The sequence below is a fragment of the Oncorhynchus tshawytscha genome, linkage group LG06, assembly GCF_018296145.1.
Source record: "Oncorhynchus tshawytscha isolate Ot180627B linkage group LG06, Otsh_v2.0, whole genome shotgun sequence".
In the NCBI taxonomy this organism is placed as follows: Eukaryota; Metazoa; Chordata; class Actinopteri; order Salmoniformes; family Salmonidae; genus Oncorhynchus; species Oncorhynchus tshawytscha.
Window position 1 is genome coordinate 4,761,556 of NC_056434.1, and position 23,263 is coordinate 4,784,818.

The window sequence follows — 23,263 nt, forward strand, 5'->3', positions numbered from 1 at the left end:
TCTTTCTCAGTCTCTCTCTCTCTGGCTCTCTCTCTGTCTTTCTCAGTCCCCCTCTCTCTCTCTCTCTCTCTCTCTCTCTCTCAGTCTCTCTCTCTCTGGCTCTCTCTCTGTCTTTCTCAGTCCCCCTCTCTCTCTCTCTCTCTCTCTCTCTCTCTCTCTCTCTCTCTGTCTCTCTTTCTGTCTGTCTTTCTCTCTGTCTCTCTCTCTCTCTCTCTCTCTGCTCCCCCTCTCTCTCTCTCTTTCTCTCTCTCTCTCTGTCTCTCTCTCTGTCTCTCTCTCTGTCTCTCTCTCTCTCTCTCTCTCTCTCTCTCTCTCTCTCTCTGCTCCCCCTCTCTCTCTCCGTTCTCAGGAGAATTAGAAGATGGTTAATGAGATGCGGTAATTTAAATAACAACTGCTTGTCAAGGAGTAACACAGCTTCATTCGTTACAGTGGATCCATGATAGATAAGATACAGCAGACGGGTGCTTTGGGAGGTAGAGATGTTTGAGGCTAATACTTAGCACTGTGTTATAATATTATGCTACACGGTCACTCTTCACGATATCAGTAATGATACCGATGTGTCTTAGCAGTGTAATAGCATTGTAATAAAAGCTATAATAATTCATTGATTAATTGATCGGATTTATATAATCTCACGGTCAGGGCAGGCAGTCTCAGTGTCAGGGCAGGCAGTCTCAGTGTCAGGGCAGGCAGTCTCAGTGTCAGGGCAGGCAGTCTCAGGGTCAGGGCAGGCAGTCTCAGGGTCAGGGCAGGCAGTCTCAGGGTCAGGGCAGGCAGTCTCAGGATCACGGCAGGCAGTCTCAGGGTCAGGGCAGGCAGTCTCAGGGTCAGGGCAGGCAGTCTCAGGGTCAGGGCAGGCAGTATCAGGGTCAGGGCAGGCAGTCTCAGGGTCAGGGCAGGCAGTCTCACGGTCAGGGCAGGCAGAACGATCAAAACCGGGAAAGACTAGAAAACAGGAGCAGGAAAACAGGGAGGAGCAGGGAAAAGGCCGCTGGTAGGTTTCATGAACAAAACGAACTGGCAACAGACAAACAGAGAACACAGGTATAAATACACAGGGGATAATGTGGAAAAGGGTCGACACCTGGAGGGGGGTGGAGACAAGCACAAAGACAGGTGAAACAGATCAGGGTGTGACACCAGCTGAGTTACTCAAAGCGCTTTCCATGGTAGGGGGAAACTTACCTCATCCACTAACCATGTGTAGCACCCACCTGCACGGTGACCATTTTGTTTTACCAGAATGCTCACCACACATCAGCTATCCATTAGAGAGGTGAGGAGTGATATGTGCCAATTAGGAATGAGGGGGATGATTAGGTGACTATGATGGAATGGGGCCAGGTTGGGAATTTAGCCATGACACAGGGGTTAACACCCCTACTCTTATGATAAGTGGGATTATGGGATTATTTATGAACACAGAGAGTCAGGACACCCGATTAAGGTCCGAAAGACGTCACAATTCCACACAGTGTCTGGTCTCTGATCCAGGGACCAACTGGACTGACCCTGCTTAGAATTATAGGCAAGCCAGCAGTGGGATGCAGGGTGGTTTACTGCTATGATATTAGTAGGTGGACAGTAAAGGCACTTTTCAGTTGAAATCACATCACACTAGCTTTCCTTTTGTTTTAACTACTCCTATAGAAATTGTAGTCTGTCAGGTATTCAGCAGGAAGGTCTGATTGCTCTATTAAAACAAGACCCAGATGGCAAATATAAAGACCCAGTCTATCTAAAAAAACTGGAGGCCCCTTACATGTTGTGATGCAAAAATATTAGCAAAATGCATAGCACTCAGAATTAAAAGGGTTTTACCAGGTATTGTTCATCCTGATCAGACAGTTCGTTTTTACATGGACGATACATTGGAAATAATATACGACAACTACTAGAAATATCAAATCAAATCAAATGTATTTATATAGCCCTTCGTACATCAGCTGATATCTCAAAGTGCTGTACAGAAACCCAGCCTAAAACCCCAAACAGCAAGCAATGCAGGTGTAGAAGCACGGTGGCTAGGAAAAACTCCCTAGAAAGGCCAAAACCTAGGAAGAAACCTAGAGAGGAACCAGGCTATGTGGGGTGGCCAGTCCTCTTCTGGCTGTGCCGGGTGGAGATTATAACAGAACATGGCCAAGATGTTCAAATGTTCATAAATGACCAGCATGGTTGTATAATAATAAGGCAGAACAGTTGAAACTGGAGCAGCAGCACGGCCAGGTGGACTGGGGACAGCAAGGAGTCATCATGTCAGGTAGTCCTGGGGCATGGTCCTATGGCTCAGGTCCTCCGAGAGAGAGAGAGAGAGAGAGAGAGAGAGAGAGAGAGAGAGAGAGAGAGAGAGAGAGAGAGAGAGAAAGAGAGAACGCACACTTAGATTCACACAGGACACCGAATAGGACAGGAGAGGTACTCCAGATATAACAAACTGACCCTAGCCCCCCGACACATTAACTACTGCAGCATAAATACTGGAGGCTGAGACAGGAGGGGTCAGGAGACACTGTGGCCCCATCCGAGGACACCCCCAGACAGGGCCAAACAGGAAGGATATAAGCCCACCCACTTTGCCAAAGCACAGCCCCCACACCACTAGAGGGATATCTTCAACCACCAACTTACCATCCTGAGACAAGGCTGAGTATAGCCCACAAAGAACTCCGCCATGGCACAACCCAAGGGGGGGCGCCATCCCAGACAGGATGACCACATCAGTGAATCAACCCACTCAGGGTTGATTATAATAGAACTATAATAGAACATCATGAAACATCTAAGAAGCCAGTCCTGATTTTTATAGCGGGTTTTGAAAATGCATTTGATAAAGTACGATTGGTTTTATTTATAAATGCCTGGATTTTTTAATTTCGGTGATTCTCTCATAAAATGGCTAAAAATAATGTATTGCAAACCCAGGTTCTAAAACTGTAAATAACGGCTACTTCTCAGAGAGTTTTGAATTGTCAAGAGGAGCTTAACAAGGGTGTCCTCTGTCACCATATCTATTCGTTATGGCCATCGAAATGCAAGCTATTAAAATCAGATCCAATAACAACATTAGAGGATTAGAAATCCAAGGCTTAAAAACAAAGGTGTCCATGTATGCCGATGACTCAAGTTTTATATTAAGTCCAAAATGCAAATTAATTCATTAAAAATCCTACAATGTGATTTTCTGGATTTTTTCCCCCTCATTTTGTCTGTCATAGTTGAAGTGTACCTATGATGAAAATTACAGGCCTCTCTCATCTTTTTAAGTGGGAGAACTTGCACAATTGGTGGCTGACTAAATACTTTTTTGCCCCACTGTATATACTGCACGGGACAAATATTGACTTCTATGGCAAAAATCTGACCCATATCAATCAAATGTATTTAAATACCTTTTCAAAATCAACAAATGTCAAAGTGCTTAACAGTAACAATGCTTATACCTCAAAGAGCAAGCAGAAGCACAGTGGGACAGGAACATTTCCTAAAAATGGAACCAGGCAGAGTGGAGGCCCATTAGTGTGTCAGCCAATCACCTTCAGGCTTTCCATTTTTGTGATGTTGCTATTGTGGAGGGTCGTCCCAGAATAGGTCTTGAAGTCAACGGTAGAAGTCCTCTTTACCGGTCCGCTACCCCCTCACGTCCTCCCCTCACGTCCTCCCCCACGTCCCCCCCTCACATCTCCCCCTCACGTCCTCCCCTCACCCCTCAGAACAGAACAGAGAGAGGAGAGGAAACCAGAACAGAACAGAGAGAGGAGAGGAAACCAGAACAGAACAGAGAGAGGAGAGGAAACCAGAACAGAACAGAGAGAGGAGAGGAAACCAGAACAGAACAGAAAGAGGAGAGGAAACCAGAACAGAACAGAGAGAGGAGAGGAAACCAGAACAGAACAGAGAGAGGAGAGGAAACCAGAACAGAACAGAGAGAGGAGAGGAAACCAGAACAGAACAGACAGAGGAGAGGAAACCAGAACAGAACAGAGAGAGGAGAGGAAACCAGAACAGAACAGACAGAGGAGAGGAAACCAGAACAGAACAGACAGAGGAGAGGAAACCAGAACAGAACAGAGAGAGGAGAGGAAACCAGAACAGAACAGAGAGAGGAGAGGAAACCAGAACAGAACAGAAAGAGGAGAGGAAACCAGAACAGAACAGACAGAGGAGAGGAAACCAGAACAGAACAGAGAGAGGAGAGGAAACCAGAACAGAACAGAGAGAGGAGAGGAAACCAACAGGATGAAGAGGAAAAAAAGAACCAAACCTTGAATATATTGGCAGGATGCCCCCCCCCCCCTCCCCGGGGGGAGGATGCAGGGTATATGGAAGTGTTTAGATCTCCCCTAATGAACCTGTAACGTCCTAATGGAGGCAGATCAAATTCTGCTCTCCAAGGACAGGATTTAAACACAAACGGGGGGCGTCCCACAGTGCCCTCTTCCCTCTGATAGTGCACTACTTTTTTTTACTAAGGTCCATAAGGCTCCATTGTACTAGGGAATAGGGTGCCTTTGGGGACTGAGCCAACATCAAAGGCAAGGGCTGATAGGCTGCAGCACACTGTTGTGCTTTGACTCCAAGGGGGTGGTCCCCGGGACATTTCCTCACCACACTTTGATGTGGAACAGCACCAACGATGCTGTGATATTAATGCTTTCGCTCTCGCTGCAAAGTTAACTTCCCAGAAGTGGTATGTAATACATGAAGAGATTAACAGGGAAGGGGGCTGGGGTGTGTGTGTGTGTGTGTGTGTGTGTGTGTGTGTGTTTAAATCAAAAGCCAGTGGACTCAGTGGTGCTTTTGGTTTTCATCAACAACTCCTCATAATCACCAGACTGATGTGCTTACCCTATTGGTTAACCCTAGCCCTAATCCTAACCCTGTTGGTTAACCCTAGCCCTCATCCTAACCCTGTTGGTTAACCCTAGCCCTCATCCTAACCCTGTTGGTTAACCCTAGCCCTCATCCTAACCCTATTGGTTAACCCTAGCCCTAATCCTAACCCTATTGGTTAACCCTAGCCCTCATCCTAACCCTATTGGTTAACCCTAGCCCTAATCCTAACATTGGTTAACCCTAGCCCTCATCCTAACCCTATTGGTTAACCCTAGCCCTAATCCTAACCCTAGTGGTTAACCCTAGCCCTTATCCTAACCCTATTGGTTAACCCTAGCCCTAATTCTAACCCTGTTGGTTAACCCTAGCCCTAATCCTAACCCTGTTGGTTAACCCTAGCCCTCATCCTAACCCTGTTGGTTAACCCTAGCCCTAATTCTAACCCTATTGGTTAACCCTAGCCCTCATCCTAACCCTATTGGTTAACCCTAGCCCTAATCCTAACCCTATTGGTTAACCCTAGCCCTTATCCTAACCCTGTTGGTTAACCCTAGCCCTAATCCTAACCCTGTTGGTTAACCCTAGCCCTCATCCTAACCCTATTGGTTAACCCTAGCCCTAATCCTAACCCTATTGGTTAACCCTAGCCCTCATCCTAACCCTATTGGTTAACCCTAGCCCTAATCCTAACCCTATTGGTTAACCCTAGCCCTTATCCTAACCCTATTGGTTAACCCTAGCCCTAATTCTAACCCTGTTGGTTAACCCTAGCCCTAATCCTAACCCTGTTGGTTAACCCTAGCCCTCATCCTAACCCTGTTGGTTAACCCTAGCCCTAATTCTAACCCTATTGGTTAACCCTAGCCCTCATCCTAACCCAATTGGTTAACCCTAGCCCTAATCCTAACCCTATTGGTTAACCCTAGCCCTTATCCTAACCCTATTGGTTAACCCTAGCCCTAATTCTAACCCTGTTGGTTAACCCTAGCCCTAATCCTAACCCTGTTGGTTAACCCTAGCCCTCATCCTAACCCTGTTGGTTAACCCTAGCCCTAATTCTAACCCTATTGGTTAACCCTAGCCCTCATCCTAACCCTATTGGTTAACCCTAGCCCTAATCCTAACCCTATTGGTTAACCCTAGCCCTTATCCTAACCCTATTGGTTAACCCTAGCCCTAATCCTAACCCTGTTGGTTAACCCTAGCCCTCATCCTAACCCTGTTGGTTAACCCTAGCCCTAATCCTAACCCTGTTGGTTAACCCTAGCCCTCATCCTAACCCTGTTGGTTAACCCTAGCCCTCATCCTAACCCTATTGGTTAACACTAGCCCTAATCCTAACCCTATTGGTTAACCCTAGCCCTAATTCTGACCCTATTGGTTAACCCTAGCCCTAATTCTAACCCTATTGGTTAACCCTAGCCCTAATTCTAACCCTATTGGTTAACCCTAGCCCTAATTCTAACCCTATTGGTTAACCCTAGCCCTAATTCTAACCATATTGGTTAACCCTAGTCCTAATCCTAACTCTATTGGTTAACCCTAGCCCTAATCCTAACCCTATTGGTTAACCCTAGCCCTAATCCTAACCCTATTGGTTAACCCTAGCCCTAATCCTATTTTCCTTATCACCCCTATTACCCCAGCCCTTATTACCAGCCCTTATTACCCCAACCCTAATTACCCCAACCCTTATTACCCAAACCCTTATTACCCCAACCATTATTACCCCAGCCCTTATTACCAGCCCTTATTATCCCAGCACTTATTACCAGCCCTTATTACACCAACCCTTATTACCCCAAACCTTATTACCCACACTTATTACCAGCCCTTATTACCCCAACCCTTATTACCCCAACCCTTATTACCCCAACCCTTATTACCCCAACCCCTATTACCCTCACCCTTATTACCCCAACCCTTATTACCCAACCCTTATTACCCCAACCCTTATTACCCCAGCCCTTATTACCAGCCCTTATTACCCCAACCCTTATTACCCTAACCCTTATTACCCCAACCCTTATTACCCTAACCCTTATTACCCCAACCCTTATTACCCTAACCCTTATTACCCCAACCCTTATTACCCCAACCCTTATTACCCCAACATGGAGCATCATATACAGTGTCCTGTAACTATGAACTGTATTATAAAGAACGGAAATATAAAAGCAACATTCAACCATTTCAAAGATTTACTGAGTTGCAATACATATAACGAGCTCAGTCACTTGAAATAAATTCATTAGGCCCTAATCTATGGATTTCTTATGACTGGGCAGGGACGCAGCCATGGGTGGGCCTGGGAGGGCATTTGGGAGCCAGCACCAGCCAATCAGAATGAGTTTTATTCTGGGATCTTTTATTTCAGCTCATGAAACATGGGACCAACACTTTACATGTTGCATATGTATGTGTTTTCAGGATACATTCCCGACTACATTTGTCTCAACTTTCATGCCACTCATTATTGCTACCATTACTAACTAAAACAGCCTTTTTCCATCACGTTTGAAGGGAGATTTAAAACACAGATTATTTTTGCAAAGAGTCTACTAATCCTAAATACTTTGATATAAGGTCAAAGTTCATGGGATCCTACAGGAAGAAAAACGTCATGTAAATAAAATGTCCCGGTTTAAGGAGATCAATTGTAACATGGGAATGTAAAAGTGAACATTTTGAATGTAAATACACACCTACCACACACCTACTACACACCTACTACACACCTACTACACACCTACTACACACCTACCACACACCTACCACACACCTACCACACACCTACTACACACCTACTACACACCTACTACACACCTACTACACACCTACTACACACCTACTACACACCTACCACACACTACACACCTACTACACACCTACTACACACCTACCACACACCTACCACACACCTACTACACACCTACTACACACCTACTACACACCTACTACACACCTACTACACACCTACTACACACCTACTACACACCTACTACACACCTACTACACACCTACTACACAGTGACACGCTGTACATTTTAAAGCCAAGATGTGCCTCACAAATTACAGGATTGATGCTTTTTGAATCTTATACCATCAGTCGCACAGGTCCAGCCCGAATGTAGCTGCTTCTCATGAATACCTAATACAGTTAACTGTAACGGGGTGACTAACGGATACTTCCAGAATCTCACTATTCAACAACAGTTTGGTGTGCCTCCGCATGGAATGATATCCAACCCTGTCTCATGAGAGGTACGTTCCATTTCAAAGCATGAATCAGTTTAATGTATTTGTCTCTTAAAGGTACAGAGTCATTTTTTATTTTAAAAGCATCATTATCAGAATCTCACTATTCAAGAACGTATTGGTGTGAGATACAAATCACAGTGTGTTATTTTATTCTGTATACACACACAGAGAGAGAATATCAAGCGTCAGATGAGTCCCTCTACCATCCATCAGGAACCCGTGTCTAGTCGGACCTACAGTGATAACGACAAGTCATTCAACAACACAGATGTTGTGGTTGGGTAGAAAATTAACACCATATGAATTTATAATACGTTAACCCGTCTGACTGCCTATTATCATGGGCAAGCAATCAGTAAATACATACATCTACAGGAAATATCTAAAACATGTGCACGTCATGTTTATGGCAAGGATTTCCAAGAAATAGCTAGTGTTATAAATTGAGTAATTACTGTAAAATGAACAGTAAATAGTTTTATGGTGTACTTAATGAACAACCTACATAAGCAATCCATCCATTAAACTAAAAACATTTTGTTATAACTGTATTCTCACATAAAGGAAATACGTTTGTGATTCAGAAATTAATCAATAATAAAAAAAAATGTTTCTCCCCCCCAAAAAACTACTGTAAAACAGGAAAAACACATTTCACTCATCAATCAATCAAAAATATTGACAAGCATTTGACAAAAAACACCTTATGGAGCAGCTGGGGGACGCAGGAAGGAAGGAAGGAAGGAAGGCAGGCAGGCAGGAAGGAAGGAAGGCAGACAGGCAGACAGACAGGCAGACAGGCAGACAGGCAGACAGGCAGACAGGCAGGCAGACAGACAGACAGACAGGCAGACAGACAGGCAGACAGACACAGACAATCAGGCAGACAGACAGACAGACAGACAGACAGACAGACAGACAGACAGACAGGCAGACAGACCGACAGACAGGCACGCAAGCACACACACTAATGGGGATCCATAAAAAATACAAATACAGCTGCAGTCAGTGAGTTAGTTAATCATAAAAAAATACTGACAAACATTTCACTTCATGGCCAGGTTTCAAAGGCCAGGTTTCATGGCCAGGTTTCATGGCCAGGTTTCAAAGGCCAGGTTTCATGGCCAGGTTTCAAAGGCCAGGTTTCATGGCCAGGTTTCAAAGGCCAGGTTTCATGGCCAGGTTTCAAAGGCCAGGTTTCAAAGGCCAGGTTTCATGGCCAGGTTTCAAAGGCCAGGTTTCATGGCCAGGTGTCATGGCCAGGTTTCAAAGGCCAGATTTCAAAGGCCAGGTTTCAAAGGCCAGGTTTCATGGCCAGGTTTCAAAGGCCAGGTTTCATGGCCAGGTGTCATGGCCAGGTTTCAAAGGCCAGGTTTCAAAGGCCAGGTTTCAAAGGCCAGGTTTCATGGCCAGGTTTCATGGCCAGGTTTCAAAGGCCAGGTTTCATGGACAGCTTTCATGGCCAGGTTTCAAAGGCCAGGTTTCAAAGGCCAGGTTTCAAAGGCCAGGTTTCAAAGGCCAGGTTTCAAAGGCCAGGTTTCATGGCCAGGTTTCAAAGGCCAGGTTTCAAAGGCCAGGTTTCAAAGGCCAGGTTTCAAAGGCCAGGTTTCAAGGCCAGGTTTCATGGCCAGGTTTAAAAGGCCAGGTTTCATGGCCAGGTGTCATGGCCAGGTTTCAAAGGCCAGGTTTCAAAGGCCAGGTTTCAAAGGCCAGGTTTCATGGACAGGTTTCATGGCCAGGTTTCAAAGGCCAGGTTTCAAAGGCCAGGTTTCATGGCCAGGTTTCAAAGGCTAGGTTTCAAAGGCCAGGTTTCATGGCCAGGTTTCATGGCCAGGTTTCAAAGGCTAGGTTTCAAAGGCCAGGTTTCATGGCCAGGTTTCATGGCCAGGTATCATGGCCAGGTTTCAAAGGCCAGTTTTCAAAGGCCAGGTTTCATTGCCAGGTTTCAAAAGCCAGGTTTCAAAGGCTAGGTTTCAAAGGCCAGGTTTCATGGCCAGGTTTCAAAGGCCAGGTTTCATGGCCAGGTTTCAACAGCCAGGTTTCATGGCCAGGTTTCAAAGGCCAGATTTCAAAGGCCAGGTATCAAAGGCCAGGTTTCATGGCCAGGTTTCATGGCCAGGTTTCATGGCCAGGTTTCATGACCAGGTTTCAAAGGCCAGGTTTAAAAGGCCAGGTTTCATGGCCAGGTTTCATGGCCAGGTTTCAAAGGCCAGGTTTCAAAGGCCAGGTTTCATGGCCAGGTTTCATCTAAATTAATCAGTAACTAACGGATCAGACCTCAGTGATGCAACGTCCTGCAGTCATCAATCAGTAACTTACGGATCAGATCCAGTCAGTCAGTCAGTCAGTTATCCAGTCAGTCAGTGAGTTAGTTATCCAGTCAGTCAGTGAGTTAGTTACCCAGTCAGTCAGCGAGTTAGTTACCCAGTCAGTCAGCGAGTTAGTTACCCAGTCAGTCAGTGAGTTAGTTATCCAGTCAGTCAGTGAGTTAGTTATCCAGTCAGTCAGTGAGTTAGTTATCCAGTCAGTCAGTGAGTTAGTTATCCAGTCAGTCAGTGAGTTAGTTACCCAGTCAGTCAGTGAGTTAGTTACCCAGTCAGTCAGTGAGTTAGTTACCCAGTCAGTCAGTGAGTTAAATCAAATCAAATCAAATCAAATCAAATTTATTTGTCACATACACATGGTTAGCAGATGTTAATGCGAGTGTAGCGAAATGCTTGTGCTTCTAGTTCCGACAATGCAGTAATAACGAGCAAGTAATCTAACTAACAATTCCAAAAAAAACTACTGTCATACACAGTGTAAGGGGATAAAGAATATGTACATATGGATATATGAATGAGTGATGGTACAGAGCAGCATAGGCAAGATACAGTAGATGATATCGAGTACAGTATATACATATGAGATAAGTATGTAAACCAAGTGGCATAGTTAAAGTGGCTAGTGATACATGTATTACATAAGGATGCAGTCGATGATATAGAGTACAGTATCAACGTATGCATATGAGATGAACAATGTAGGGTAAGTAACATTATATAAGGTAGCATTGTTTAAAGTGGCTAGTGATATATTTACATCATTTCCCATCAATTCCCATGATGAAAGTGGCTGGAGTAGAGTCAGTGTCATTGACAGTGTGTTGGCAGTAGCCACTCAATGTTAGTGGTGGCTGTTTAACAGTCTGATGGCCTTGAGATAGAAGCTGTTTTTCAGTCTCTCGGTCCCAGCTTTGATGCACCTGTACTGACCTCGCCTTCTGGATGGCAGCGGGGTGAACAGGCAGTGGCTCGGGTGGTTGATGTCCTTGATGATCTTTATGGCCTTCCTGTAGCATCGGGTGGTGTAGGTGTCCTGGAGGGCAGGTAGTTTGCCCCCGGTGATGCGTTGTGCAGACCTCACTACCCTCTGGAGAGCCTTACGGTTGAGGGCGGTGCAGTTGCCATACCAGGCGGTGATACAGCCCGCCAGGATGCTCTCGATTGTGCATCTGTAGAAGTTTGTGAGTGCTTTTGGTGACAAGCCGAATTTCTTCAGCCTCCTGAGGTTGAAGAGGCGCTGCTGCGCCTTCCTCACGATGCTGTCTGTGTGAGTGGACCAATTCAGTTTGTCTGTGATGTGTATGCCGAGGAACTTAAAACTTGCTACCCTCTCCACTACTGTTCCATCGATGTGGATGGGGGGGTGTTCCCTCTGCTGTTTCCTGAAGTCCACAATCATCTCCTTAGTTTTGTTGACGTTGAGTGTGAGGTTATTTTCCTGACACCACACTCCGAGGGCCCTCACCTCCTCCCTGTAGGCCGTCTCGTCGTTGTTGGTAATCAAGCCTACCACTGTTGTGTCGTCCGCAAACTTGATGATTGAGTTGGAGGCGTGCATGGCCACGCAGTCGTGGGTGAACAGGGAGTACAGGAGAGGGCTCAGAACGCACCCTTGTGGGGCCCCAGTGTTGAGGATCAGCGGGGAGGAGATGTTGTTGCCTACCCTCACCACCTGGGGGCGGCCCGTCAGGAAGTCCAGTACCCAGTTGCACAGGGCGGGGTCGAGACCCAGGGTCTCGAGCTTGATGACGAGCTTGGAGGGTACTATGGTGTTGAATGCCGAGCTGTAGTCGATGAACAGCATTCTCACATAGGTATTCCTCTTGTCCAGATGGGTTAGGGCAGTGTGCAGTGTGGTTGAGATTGCATCGTCTGTGGACCTATTTGGGCGGTAAGCAAATTGGAGTGGGTCAAGGGTGTCAGGTAGGGTGGAGGTGATATGGTCCTTGACTAGTCTCTCAAAGCACTTCATGATGACGGATGTGAGTGCTACGGGGCGGTAGTCGTTTAGCTCAGTTACCTTAGCTTTCTTGGGAACAGGAACAATGGTGGCCCTCTTGAAGCATGTGGGAACAGCAGACTGGTATAGGGATTGATTGAATATGTCCGTAAACACACCGGCCAGCTGGTCTGCGCATGCTCTGAGGGCGCGGCTGGGGATGCCGTCTGGGCCTGCAGCCTTGCGAGGGTTAACACGTTTAAATGTCTTACTCACTTCGGCTGCAGTGAAGGAGAGACCGCATGTTTCCGTTGCAGGCCGTGTCAGTGGCACTGTATTGTCCTCAAAGCGGGCAAAAAGTTATTTAGTCTGCCTGGGAGCAAGACATCCTGGTCCGTGACTGGGCTGGGTTTCTTCCTGTAGTCCGTGATTGACTGTAGACCCTGCCACATACCTCTTGTGTCTGAGCCGTTGAATTGAGATTCTACTTTGTCTCTGTACTGGCGCTTAGCTTGTTTGATAGCCTTGCGGAGGGAATAGCTGCACTGTTTGTATTCAGTCATGTTACCAGACACCTTGCCCTGATTAAAAGCAGTGGTTCGTGCCTTCAGTTTCACACGAATGCTGCCATCAATCCACGGTTTCTGGTTAGGGAATGTTTTAATCGTTGCTATGGGAACGACATCTTCAACGCACGTTCTAATGAACTCGCACACCGTATCAGCGTATTCGTCAATGTTGTTGTCTGACGCAATACGAAACATCTCCCAGTCCACGTGATGGAAGCAGTCTTGGAGTGTGGAGTCAGCTTGGTCGGACCAGCGTTGGACAGACCTCAGCGTGGGAGCTTCTTGTTTTAGTTTCTGTCTGTAGGCAGGGATCAACAAAATGGAGTCGTGGTCAGCTTTTCCGAAAGGGGGCGGGGCAGGGCCTTATATGCGTCGCGGAAGTTAGAGTAACAATGATCCAGGGTCTTTCCACCCCTGGTTGCGCAATCGATATGCTGATAAAATTTAGGGAGTCTTGTTTTCAGATTAGCCTTGTTAAAATCCCCAGCTACAATGAATGCAGCCTCCGGATAAATCGTTTCCAGTTTGCAGAGAGTTAAATAAAGTTCGTTCAGAGCCATCAATGTGTCTGCATGGGGGGGGATATATACGGCTGTGATTATAATCGAAGAGAATTCTCTTGGTAGATAATGCGGTCTACATTTGATTGTGAGGAATTCTAAATCAGGTGAACAGAAGGATTTGAGTTCCTGTATGTTTCTTTCATCACACCATGTCACGTTGGCCATAAGACATACGCCCCCGCCCCTCTTCTTACCAGAAAGATGTTTGTTTCTGTCGGCGCGATGCGTGGAGAAACCCGCTGGCTGCACCGCTTCGGATTGCGTCTCTCCAGTTAGCCATGTTTCCGTGAAGCAGAGAACGTTACAGTCTCTGATGTCCCTCTGGAATGCTACCCTTGCTCGGATTTCATCAACCTTGTTGTCAAGAGACTGGACATTGGCAAGAAGAATGCTAGGGAGTGGTGCACGATGTGCCCGTCTCCGGAGTCTGACCAGAAGACCGCTTCGTTTCCCTCTTTTTCTGAGTCGTTTTTTTTTTGGTCGCTGCATGTGATCCACTCGGTTACACTGGTTGTAAGGCAGAACACAGGATCCGCATCGCGAAAAACATATTCTTGGTCGTACTGATGGTGAGTTGACGCTGATCTTATATTCAGTAGTTCTTCTCGGCTGTATGTAAAGAAACCTAAGATGACCTGGGGTACTAGTGTAAGAAATAACACGTAAAAAAACAAAAAACTGCATAGTTTCCTAGGAACGCGAAGCGAGGCGGCCATCTCTGTCGGCGCCGGAAGTAATCAGTCAGTGAGTTAGTTACCCAGTCAGTTAGTTATCCAGTGAGTTAGTTACCCAGTCAGTCAGTGAGTTAGTTACCCAGTCAGTCAGTGAGTTAGTTACCCAGTCAGTCAGTGAGTTAGTTATCCAGTCAGTCAGTGAGTTAGTTACCCAGTCAGTCAGTGAGTTAGTTATCCAGTCAGTCAGTGAGTTAGTTATCCAGTCAGTCAGTCTGTCACGGTCTTCCTCCTCTTCTTCCGAAGAGGAGAGGCGAAAAGGAGAGTCGGACCAAAATGCGGCGTGGTAAGTGTCCATGGTAAATCTTTAATAAAGAAAGTACTGACACTGCATACAAAACAATAAACAAATGACGACCGTGAAGCTACAAAATAGACCTGTGCTGACACAGGTCACTAACATAGACAATCACCCACAAACAAACAGTGCAACCCAGGCTACCTAAGTATGATTCTCATTCAGAGACAACTAATGACACCTGCCTCTGATTGAGAACCATACTAGGCCGAAACATAGAAATGCCCCAAAACATAGAAAAACAAACATAGACTGCCCACCCAACTCACGCCCTGACCATACTAAATAATGACAAAACAAAGGAAATAAAGGTCAGAACGTGACACAGTCAGTTGGTTACCCAGTCAGTCAGTGAGTTAGTTACCCAGTCAGTTAGTTATCCAGTGAGTTAGTTACCCAGTCAGTCAGTGAGTTAGTTACCCAGTCAGTCAGTGAGTTAGTTATCCAGTCAGTCAGTGAGTTAGTTATCCAGTCAGTCAGTGAGTTAGTTATCCAGTCAGTCAGTGAGTTAGTTACCCAGTCAGTCAGTCAATAATTTTGTTATCCAGTCAGTCAGTGAGTTAGTTATCCAGTCAGTTATCCAGTCAGTCAGTGAGTTAGTTATCTAGTCAGTCAGTGAGTTAGTTATCCAGTCAGTTATCCAGTCAGTCAGTGAGTTAGTTATCCAGTCAGTCAGTGAGTTAGTTATCCAGTCAGTCAGCGAGTTAGTTATCCAGTCAGTCAGTGAGTTAGTTATCCAGTCAGTCAGCCCCTCAATGATGAGGGCGTTACAAAATATACCAGTAAATTACACCCAGCTATCAGGCAGTCAGTCAGCCAGGCAGCCAGTCAGCCAGGCAGAGAGAGTTAGCGAGAGAGAGAGCGAGAGGAGATGATAAAGAGAGAGAGAGGGGCTTGGGTGGATAAAGAGAGAATGAGAGATATGGAGAAAGAGGTGTGGTGGAGGTCTGTTTTATCTTCCTGTAGAGATTCAACTGTCCTCCTACCGGCACTATATTTTATTTAATCTTTCATTTAGATTAAAGTGAGATATATCTTTGTTCAGTGACGTGATCTCCTTAGAGCATTCAGAGATGTGAGAGTAGAATATAAAGGTGTAATGAGAATCATGCCTGGTAGAGAGAGAGAGAGAGAGAAAGATGGGGAGAGAAATGGGGAGAGAGAGAGAAAAAAATGTGAGTCAGTGAGCATAGCCTTGCTATTGAGAAAGGCCGCCGTAGGCAGACATGGCTCGCAAGAGAAGACAGGCTATGTGCCCACTGCCCACAAAATGAGGTGGAAACTGAGCTGCACTTCCTAACCTCCTGGCCAATTTATGACCATATTAGAGAGACATATTTCCCTCAGATTACACAGATCCACAAAGAATCCGAAAACAAATCCAATTTTGATAAACTCCCATATCTACTGGGTGAAATACCACAGTGAGCCATCACAGCAGCAAGATTTGTGACCTGTTGCCACAAGAAAATGGCAACCAGTGAAGAACAAACACCATTGTAAATAGAACCCATATTTATGCTTATTTATTTTCCCTTGTGTACCCTTAACCATTTGTACATAGTTGCAACACTGTATGTATACGTAATACTGTTTTGAAACTTCTGTATGTGTAATGTTTACTGCTCATTTTTATTGCTTATTTCACTTTTGTATATTATCTACCTCACTTGCTTTGGCAATGTTAACACATGTTTCCAATGCCAATAAAGCCCCTTGAATTGAAATGGGGGAGGAGAGAGAGAGAGAGAGAGAGAGAGAGAGAGAGAGAGAGAGAGAGAGAGAGAGAGAGAGAGACAGAGAGAGAGAGAGAGAGACAGAGAGAGAGAGAAATGGGGAGAGAGAGACAGAGAGAGAGAGAGAGAAAGAGAGAGAGAGAGACAGAGAGAGAGAGTGAGAGAGACAGAGAGAGAGAGAGAGAGAGAGAGAGAGAGAGACAGAGGGAGAGAGAGAGAGATGGCCCCAACCCTTTCAAAAAGTCCACTGTCTTGAATGAAGAGCGGAAGTCGTAGGGTGTGTCCCAAATGAACCCTATTCTCTATATAGCGGACTACTTTTGACCAGGACTCTTGTCTAAAGGAGTGCACCACAAAGAAGGAGCCATTTTGAGATAAAGCCCTAGATGCGTGTAAAATAAACCCAACACCACAAGGTTGTTTATTTGTTGCAGCTGTTCCTAAATGAGAGGCACTACTGATGGTAAGAGGTGAGCAGAGCATCTGGCTGGCTGACTGGATGGCAGACTGGCTGGCTGGCTGGCTGACTGGCTGGCTGACTGGATGGCTTACTGGCTGGCTGGCTGACTGGCTGGCTGGCTGGCTGGCTGACTGGCTGACTGGCTGACTGGATGGATGGCTGACTGGATGGCTGGATGGATGGCTGGCTGGCTGGCTGGCTGGCTGGCTGGCTGGCTGGCGGGCTGGCTGGCTGGCTGACTGGCTGGCTGGATGGCTGGTGGACTGACTGGCGGACTGACTGACTGGATGACTGATTGGCTGGCTGGGTGGCTGACTGACTTGCGGACTGGCTGGCTGGCTGGCTGACTTGCTGACTGACTGACTGGCAGGCGGGCTGACTGACTGCAGTACGCTATCTAAAGGAGGACGAGGGAAGGTAACCTCTGGGAGAAAACCAAAAATGAGGCAATGCCTAGCACGCAACTCTCTGTCCACCGTCCCACACCATCCATTAAAGCTGCCGATCGGGAATGAGACCATGTGACGGACTGACACTTCAGAATGGACAACCCAACCTACAACCCTGTCAACACAGTCACTGTTTTTCACAGAGCCACTGTTGCAAAGCCTTCAATTTCATAGATAATATATATATAAACCGTTTAAATATATATGATACTGAAAATAATCACCATTTTCATCGGCTTTTAAGTGCATTTGTTTCAGAACATTTAACTAAAGCACATTCTCACTTTAAAAAAATGCATTACAAGCTAATGGAAAAGAAAAACATAATTCTACGATATCCCATCACTCATCTGTAATCAGTGATGATAATTATACCATTTCCAGGGATCGGGAAACCGAACGATTAAACGGACGAGGAAGTGTGTTTTGAAACCAACCTGACATCTTAAGGGATAGAGTTTTGCCGGTTCCAGGCATCAAACCACGGTGAAAACGTTAAAAAAAAAGCAAAAGTCCTCAGATCTTAAAACCGTCTCAGGGGCCCCTAGGCCCTCTCCACCGCCATCTGAGCTTCCTATCTGTGGGTAAATGATAGGCCCCGACTGCTCACGGTGGTACTCGCAGAGGCTCCAAACTGCAACTCAGAAACTGCTGCGCCAGCAGTTCCACAGATATTTAGCTGTCCCATTGTTAGCAGGAAGCAGTAGGATTATTTTAGGGAGAGGAGGAGCTTGTCCCGGCAGCCAAGTATTGCTGGGTACATCCCATATAGCACCCTGTTTCCTATATTGATGTGCAATCTTTTTACCAGGGCCCATACCATATAGCTCTAGTGAACAACATAGGGAATAGGCTGCCATTTGGGGGGGGCGCAGATACTGTCTCCGCCAGCATCATCATCATCATCGTTTCTATGGGCTGCCAGGTAGAGAGCTTCTGTTACTGTGTAGGAAACATGTCATTGGGTATCTATTGGTATGGGTGTGGACTGAGGGGAGCGCACACAACAACACACAACAACAACACACAACAACAACACACGTGATGTAAATTTCCGGACATCATGTGGTCAGGGGATAAGTCATGAGGGCGGGTCATTGAGTTAATTGAATAGTTCATGTGTCCAATGTTTAATGTCTTCCCATACACCTTATTTTCCCTTCGTTATAGACAGGAAATATTAGTGTCAAAAAAACAAAGCTTTGGGTTTTCAGATCAAATTAGAGGCCACTTCCACTGTTTTTTAATTGTTCCCTTCTAATTCACAGATGGGAATCACACCAGGTGGGTGATTCCTCTCTAATCAGGGCCTGGTTTAGACCTGGGACACCAGGTGGGTGGTTCACCTCTAATCAGGGCCTGATTTAGACCTGGGACACCAGGTGGGTGATTCCCCTCTAATCAGGGACTGATTTAGACCTGGGACACCAGGTGGGTGGTTCACCTCTAATCAGGGCCTGATTTAGACCTGGGACACCAGGTGGGTGATTCACCTCTAATCAGGGCCTGATTTAGACCTGGGACACCAGGTGGGTGATTCCCCTCTAATCAGGGACTGATTTAGACCTGGGACACCAGGTGGGTGATTCCCCTCTAATCAGGGACTGGTTTAGACCTGGGACACCAGGTGGGTGATTCCCCTCTAATCAGGGACTGGTTTAGACCTGGGACACCAGGTGGGTGATTCCCCTCTAATCAGGGACTGGTTTAGACCTGGGACACCAGGTGGGTGATTCCTCTCTAATCAGGGGCTGATTTAGACCTGGGACACCAGGTGGGTGATTCCCCTCTAATCAGGGACTTATTTAGACCTGGGACACCAGGTGGGTGATTCCCCTCTAATCAGGGACTGATTTAGACCTGGGACACCAGGTGGGTGATTCCCCTCTAATCAGGGACTGATTTAGACCTGGGACACCAGGTGGGTGATTCCCCTCTAATCAGGGACTGATTTAGACCTGGGACACCAGGTGGGTGATTCCCCTCTAATCAGGGGCTGATTTAGACCTGGGACACCAGGTGGGTGATTCCCCTCTAATCAGGGACTGATTTAGACCTGGGACACCAGGTGGGTGATTCCCCTCTAATCAGGGACTGATTTAGACCTGGGACACCAGGTGGGTGATTCCCCTCTAATCAGGGACTGGTTTAGACCTGGGACACCAGGTGGGTGATTCCCCTCTAATCAGGGACTGGTTTAGACCTGGGACACCAGGTGGGTGATTCCCCTCTAATCAAGGACTGGTTTAGACCTGGGACACCAGGTGGGTGATATTAATTATCAGGTAGAACAAAAAACCAGCAGTTTCCGGACCTCGTAGGATAAGACTTGAATGCTACTGTTCTACAATATTGCACACATTATAGAAATGTGGAAAGTAGAGAATTTTGTCCAGCTGAAAGTGTACACTCCCCTTATGTCTAGTGTACACTGATTTAGGGACACCAGGCGGGTGATTCCCCTCTAATCCTTATGTCTAGTGTACACCCCCATGTCTAGTGTACACCTCCCCTCATGTCTAGTGTACACTCCCCTTATGTCTAGTGTACACTGGGACCCCATGTCTAGTGTACACTCTAATCATGACTAGTGTACACCTCCCCTTATGTCTAGTGTACACAGGTGGGTGATTCCCCTAATGTCTAGTGTACACCTGGGACCCCAGGTGTCTAGTGTACACTAGAACAAAAAACCAGCTATGTCTAGTGTAAGACTGAATGCTATGTCTAGTGTACACTGCCCATTATAGAAATCTAGTGTACATTTTCCCCATGTCTAGTGTACACTCCCCTTATGTCTAGTGTACACTCCCCTATGTCTAGTGTACACTCCCCTTATGTCTAGTGTACACTCCCCTTATGTCTAGTGTACACTCCCCTTATGTCTAGTGTACACTCCCTATGTCTAGTGTACACTCCCCTTATGTCTAGTGTACACTCCCCTATGTCTAGTGTACACTCCCTTATGTCTAGTGTACACTCCCCTTATGTCTAGTGTACACTCCCTTATGTCTAGTGTACACTCCCTATGTCTAGTGTACACTCCCCTATGTCTAGTGTACACTCCCCCCTGTCTAGTGTACACTCCCCTATGTCTAGTGTACACTCCCCCCCTATGTCTAGTGTACACTCCCCTATGTCTAGTGTACACTCCCCTATGTCTAGTGTACACTCCCCTTATGTCTAGTGTACACTCCCTTATGTCTAGTGTACACTCCCCTTATGTCTAGTGTACACTCCCCTATGTCTAGTGTACACTCCCCTATGTCTAGTGTACACTCCCCTATGTCTAGTGTACACTCCCCTATGTCTAGTGTACACTCCCCTATGTCTAGTGTACACTCCCCTTATGTCTAGTGTACACTCCCCTTATGTCTAGTGTACACTCCCCTATGTCTAGTGTACACTCCCCTATGTCTAGTGTACACTCCCCTTATGTCTAGTGTACACTCCCCTATGTCTAGTGTACACTCCCCTATGTCTAGTGTACACTCCCCTATGTCTAGTGTACACTCCCCTTATGTCTAGTGTACACTCCCCTATGTCTAGTGTACACTCCCCTATGTCTAGTGTACACTCCCTTATGTCTAGTGTACACTCCCCTTATGTCTAGTGTACACTCCCCTATGTCTAGTGTACACTCCCTATGTCTAGTGTACACTCCCCTATGTCTAGTGTACACTCCCCTATGTCTAGTGTACACTCCCCTATGTCTAGTGTACACTCCCCTATGTCTAGTGTACACTCCCCTATGTCTAGTGTACACTCCCCTTATGTCTAGTGTAAACGCCCCTATGTACAGTCTGATGGACAATATGTAAACCGATACAGTGTCTTGTCTACACCTCTTGGATTGCCAGGAAGTCTCTGAAGTGTGTGTGTGTATAGTGATATTTCTTAAACGTCTCTGTGAATCTAAGCCGTATGCCAGGGTATTTGGAAATAGCCACAGGATGTTTTTTCAATACTGTCAATAGCGTTGAAACTATTTCTTTGAAGTTCTTTGGATAATTTTGAATATTTGTAGCTACTTTTTAAGTAAATGTCTGCAGTGATCTTCTGCAAGCTAAGTGGTACGCTTCTTGCAACATCAAGCTTCTCTTGGTAACAGCAGAAAAAAAAAGAAAAAAGGTCAAAACCAGATCAGAGTCCAGGAGGTACAGAGTGGCAGACAGGAAGTGGTCAGGGCAGGCAGAGTGGTCAGGCAGGCGGATACAGAGTCCAGAAACAGGCAAGGGTCAAAACCGGGAGGACTAGAAAAAGGAGAATAGCAAAAAGCAGGAGAACAGGGAAAACGCTGGTTGACTTGGAAAAACATACAAGACGAACTGGCACAGAGAGACAGGAAACACTGGGATGAATACACTGGGGAAAAATCAGCGACACATGGAAGGGGTGGAGACAATCACAGGGCAATGTGAAACACATCAGGGCGTGACATTACATCCCAGCAACCCAGCACCTCTCCTCCGGGCCATAACCCTCCCAGTGAACCAGGTACTGGAAACCTCTGACCACTTCCCGTGGTTGAACCTTCAGGAGGCACCTCATCGTATGCACTGGCTGGCCATCGATTACCCAGGGGGGAGGGGTGGGCCTGGAAACAGAAGACAAAGGACAGTGAGACACGTGCTTAATTAAGGACACATGGAAAGAAGGGTGGATACGGAGGGTACGGGGAAACACAAGACGGACAGCAGTGGAACTCAGGACTCTGGAAATGGGAAAAAGACCAATGAACCGGAGAGACAGTTTGCGGGACTCTACCCGCAGGGGCAAGTCCGGAGTGGAAAGCCATACCCTCTGCCCAATCCAGTAGCAGGGAGCTGGGGACCGGCGACGGTCCACTTGTCTACGATACTTGGAGTTGGCCTTTAGAATAGCCACCCTGGCTCTTCTCCAGGTACATCGACAGCAGCAGACAAACAGGGTCAAGAGTACACTGACCTCCTGCTCTTGTTCCGGGAAGAGTGGAGACTGATACCCCATGGAGTGTGGACGTCAGGAACCATTGTGGGACACCAGGAACATTGTTGGATGAATGATAGAGTATGACGGGACCCTGAATGACAGGTCAGCCTGGAGCAATGAGCCCATTCCAGGACCCGGGACCGGACTGGGTTAGGGACAAACAGCCGGTTAGCCGGGCCCCCTTCAGGTCCAGGCTGGGAACGTTTTGCCTTGCGAACCAGGTTCTCAATATCCCAATTCACAGTGACAGCAAGGCACCAGGATTCCCCAAATATCGCTCCTGGGGATGAAAGTGGGGTTGACGGGAGGTGGCTTACTCTGAGCTAACTCCCCGATTTGCTCCATAATAGCATTTAACCCATGGTCGTGGCATTCCGTCAAGGAACTGAGCCCTTCCAGAAGGCTCTGTACCAACTCCTCATGTCTCCCAATGGTGGCTCCCAATGGTGGCTCCCAATGGTGGCTCCCTGACATGGTTCATGTCTGCATCGGTCTGTCATGGCCAGGTTGTATTATCTGGACACAGGAGGCATTTTGAGTTACTTGTATAACTTTATGAGCTGGGATGTCTGTCCTGCAAATAGTTTATGTCAGAGCCTGTATTTGAGCTCACGAGTGGCGCAGTGGTCTAAGACACTGCAGCTCAGTGCAAGAGGCAACACTACAGTCCCTGGTTTTAATCCAGGATGAATCCCATATGGCCGTGATTGAGAGTCCCATAGGGTGGGCACAATTGGACCCAGCATCGTCCAGGTTTGGCTGGAGTAGGCCGTCATTGTAAATAACAATTTGTTCATAAACTGACACCTAGTTAAATAAAGGTTACACGCCTCTGAGGTAGCCTCATGTTTTGAGTCTTGTCTCCACGACTAGGAAGTAGGCAGAGGTTTTGGGTCTTACGCATGTCTTCACGACTCGGATGTAGCCAGAGGTTTTGGGTCTTACGCATGTCTCCACGACCAGGGAGTAGGCAGAGTTTTTGGGTCTTACACATGTCTCCACAACTCTGAGGTAGCCGCATGTTTTGCGTCTTACGCATGTCTCCACGACTAGCAAGTAGGCAGAGGTTTTGGGTCTTACGCATGTCTTCACGACTCGGATGTAGCCAGAGGTTTTGGGT

General features: G+C 46.7%; 1 protein-coding gene across 1 annotated transcript in view; it reads right to left on the reverse strand.

The window, feature by feature from the left end:
* klhl30 (kelch-like family member 30) overlaps window positions 1–17,777 on the reverse strand; it is a 36,808-nt gene extending 19,031 nt beyond the window's left edge. The window contains exon 1 of the mRNA XM_042322866.1: window positions 17,610–17,777. The gene's annotated coding sequence lies outside the window, so the exon portion shown is untranslated. The remainder of the gene's footprint in view (window positions 1–17,609) is intronic.
* Window positions 17,778–23,263: the final 5,486 nt, after the last annotated feature.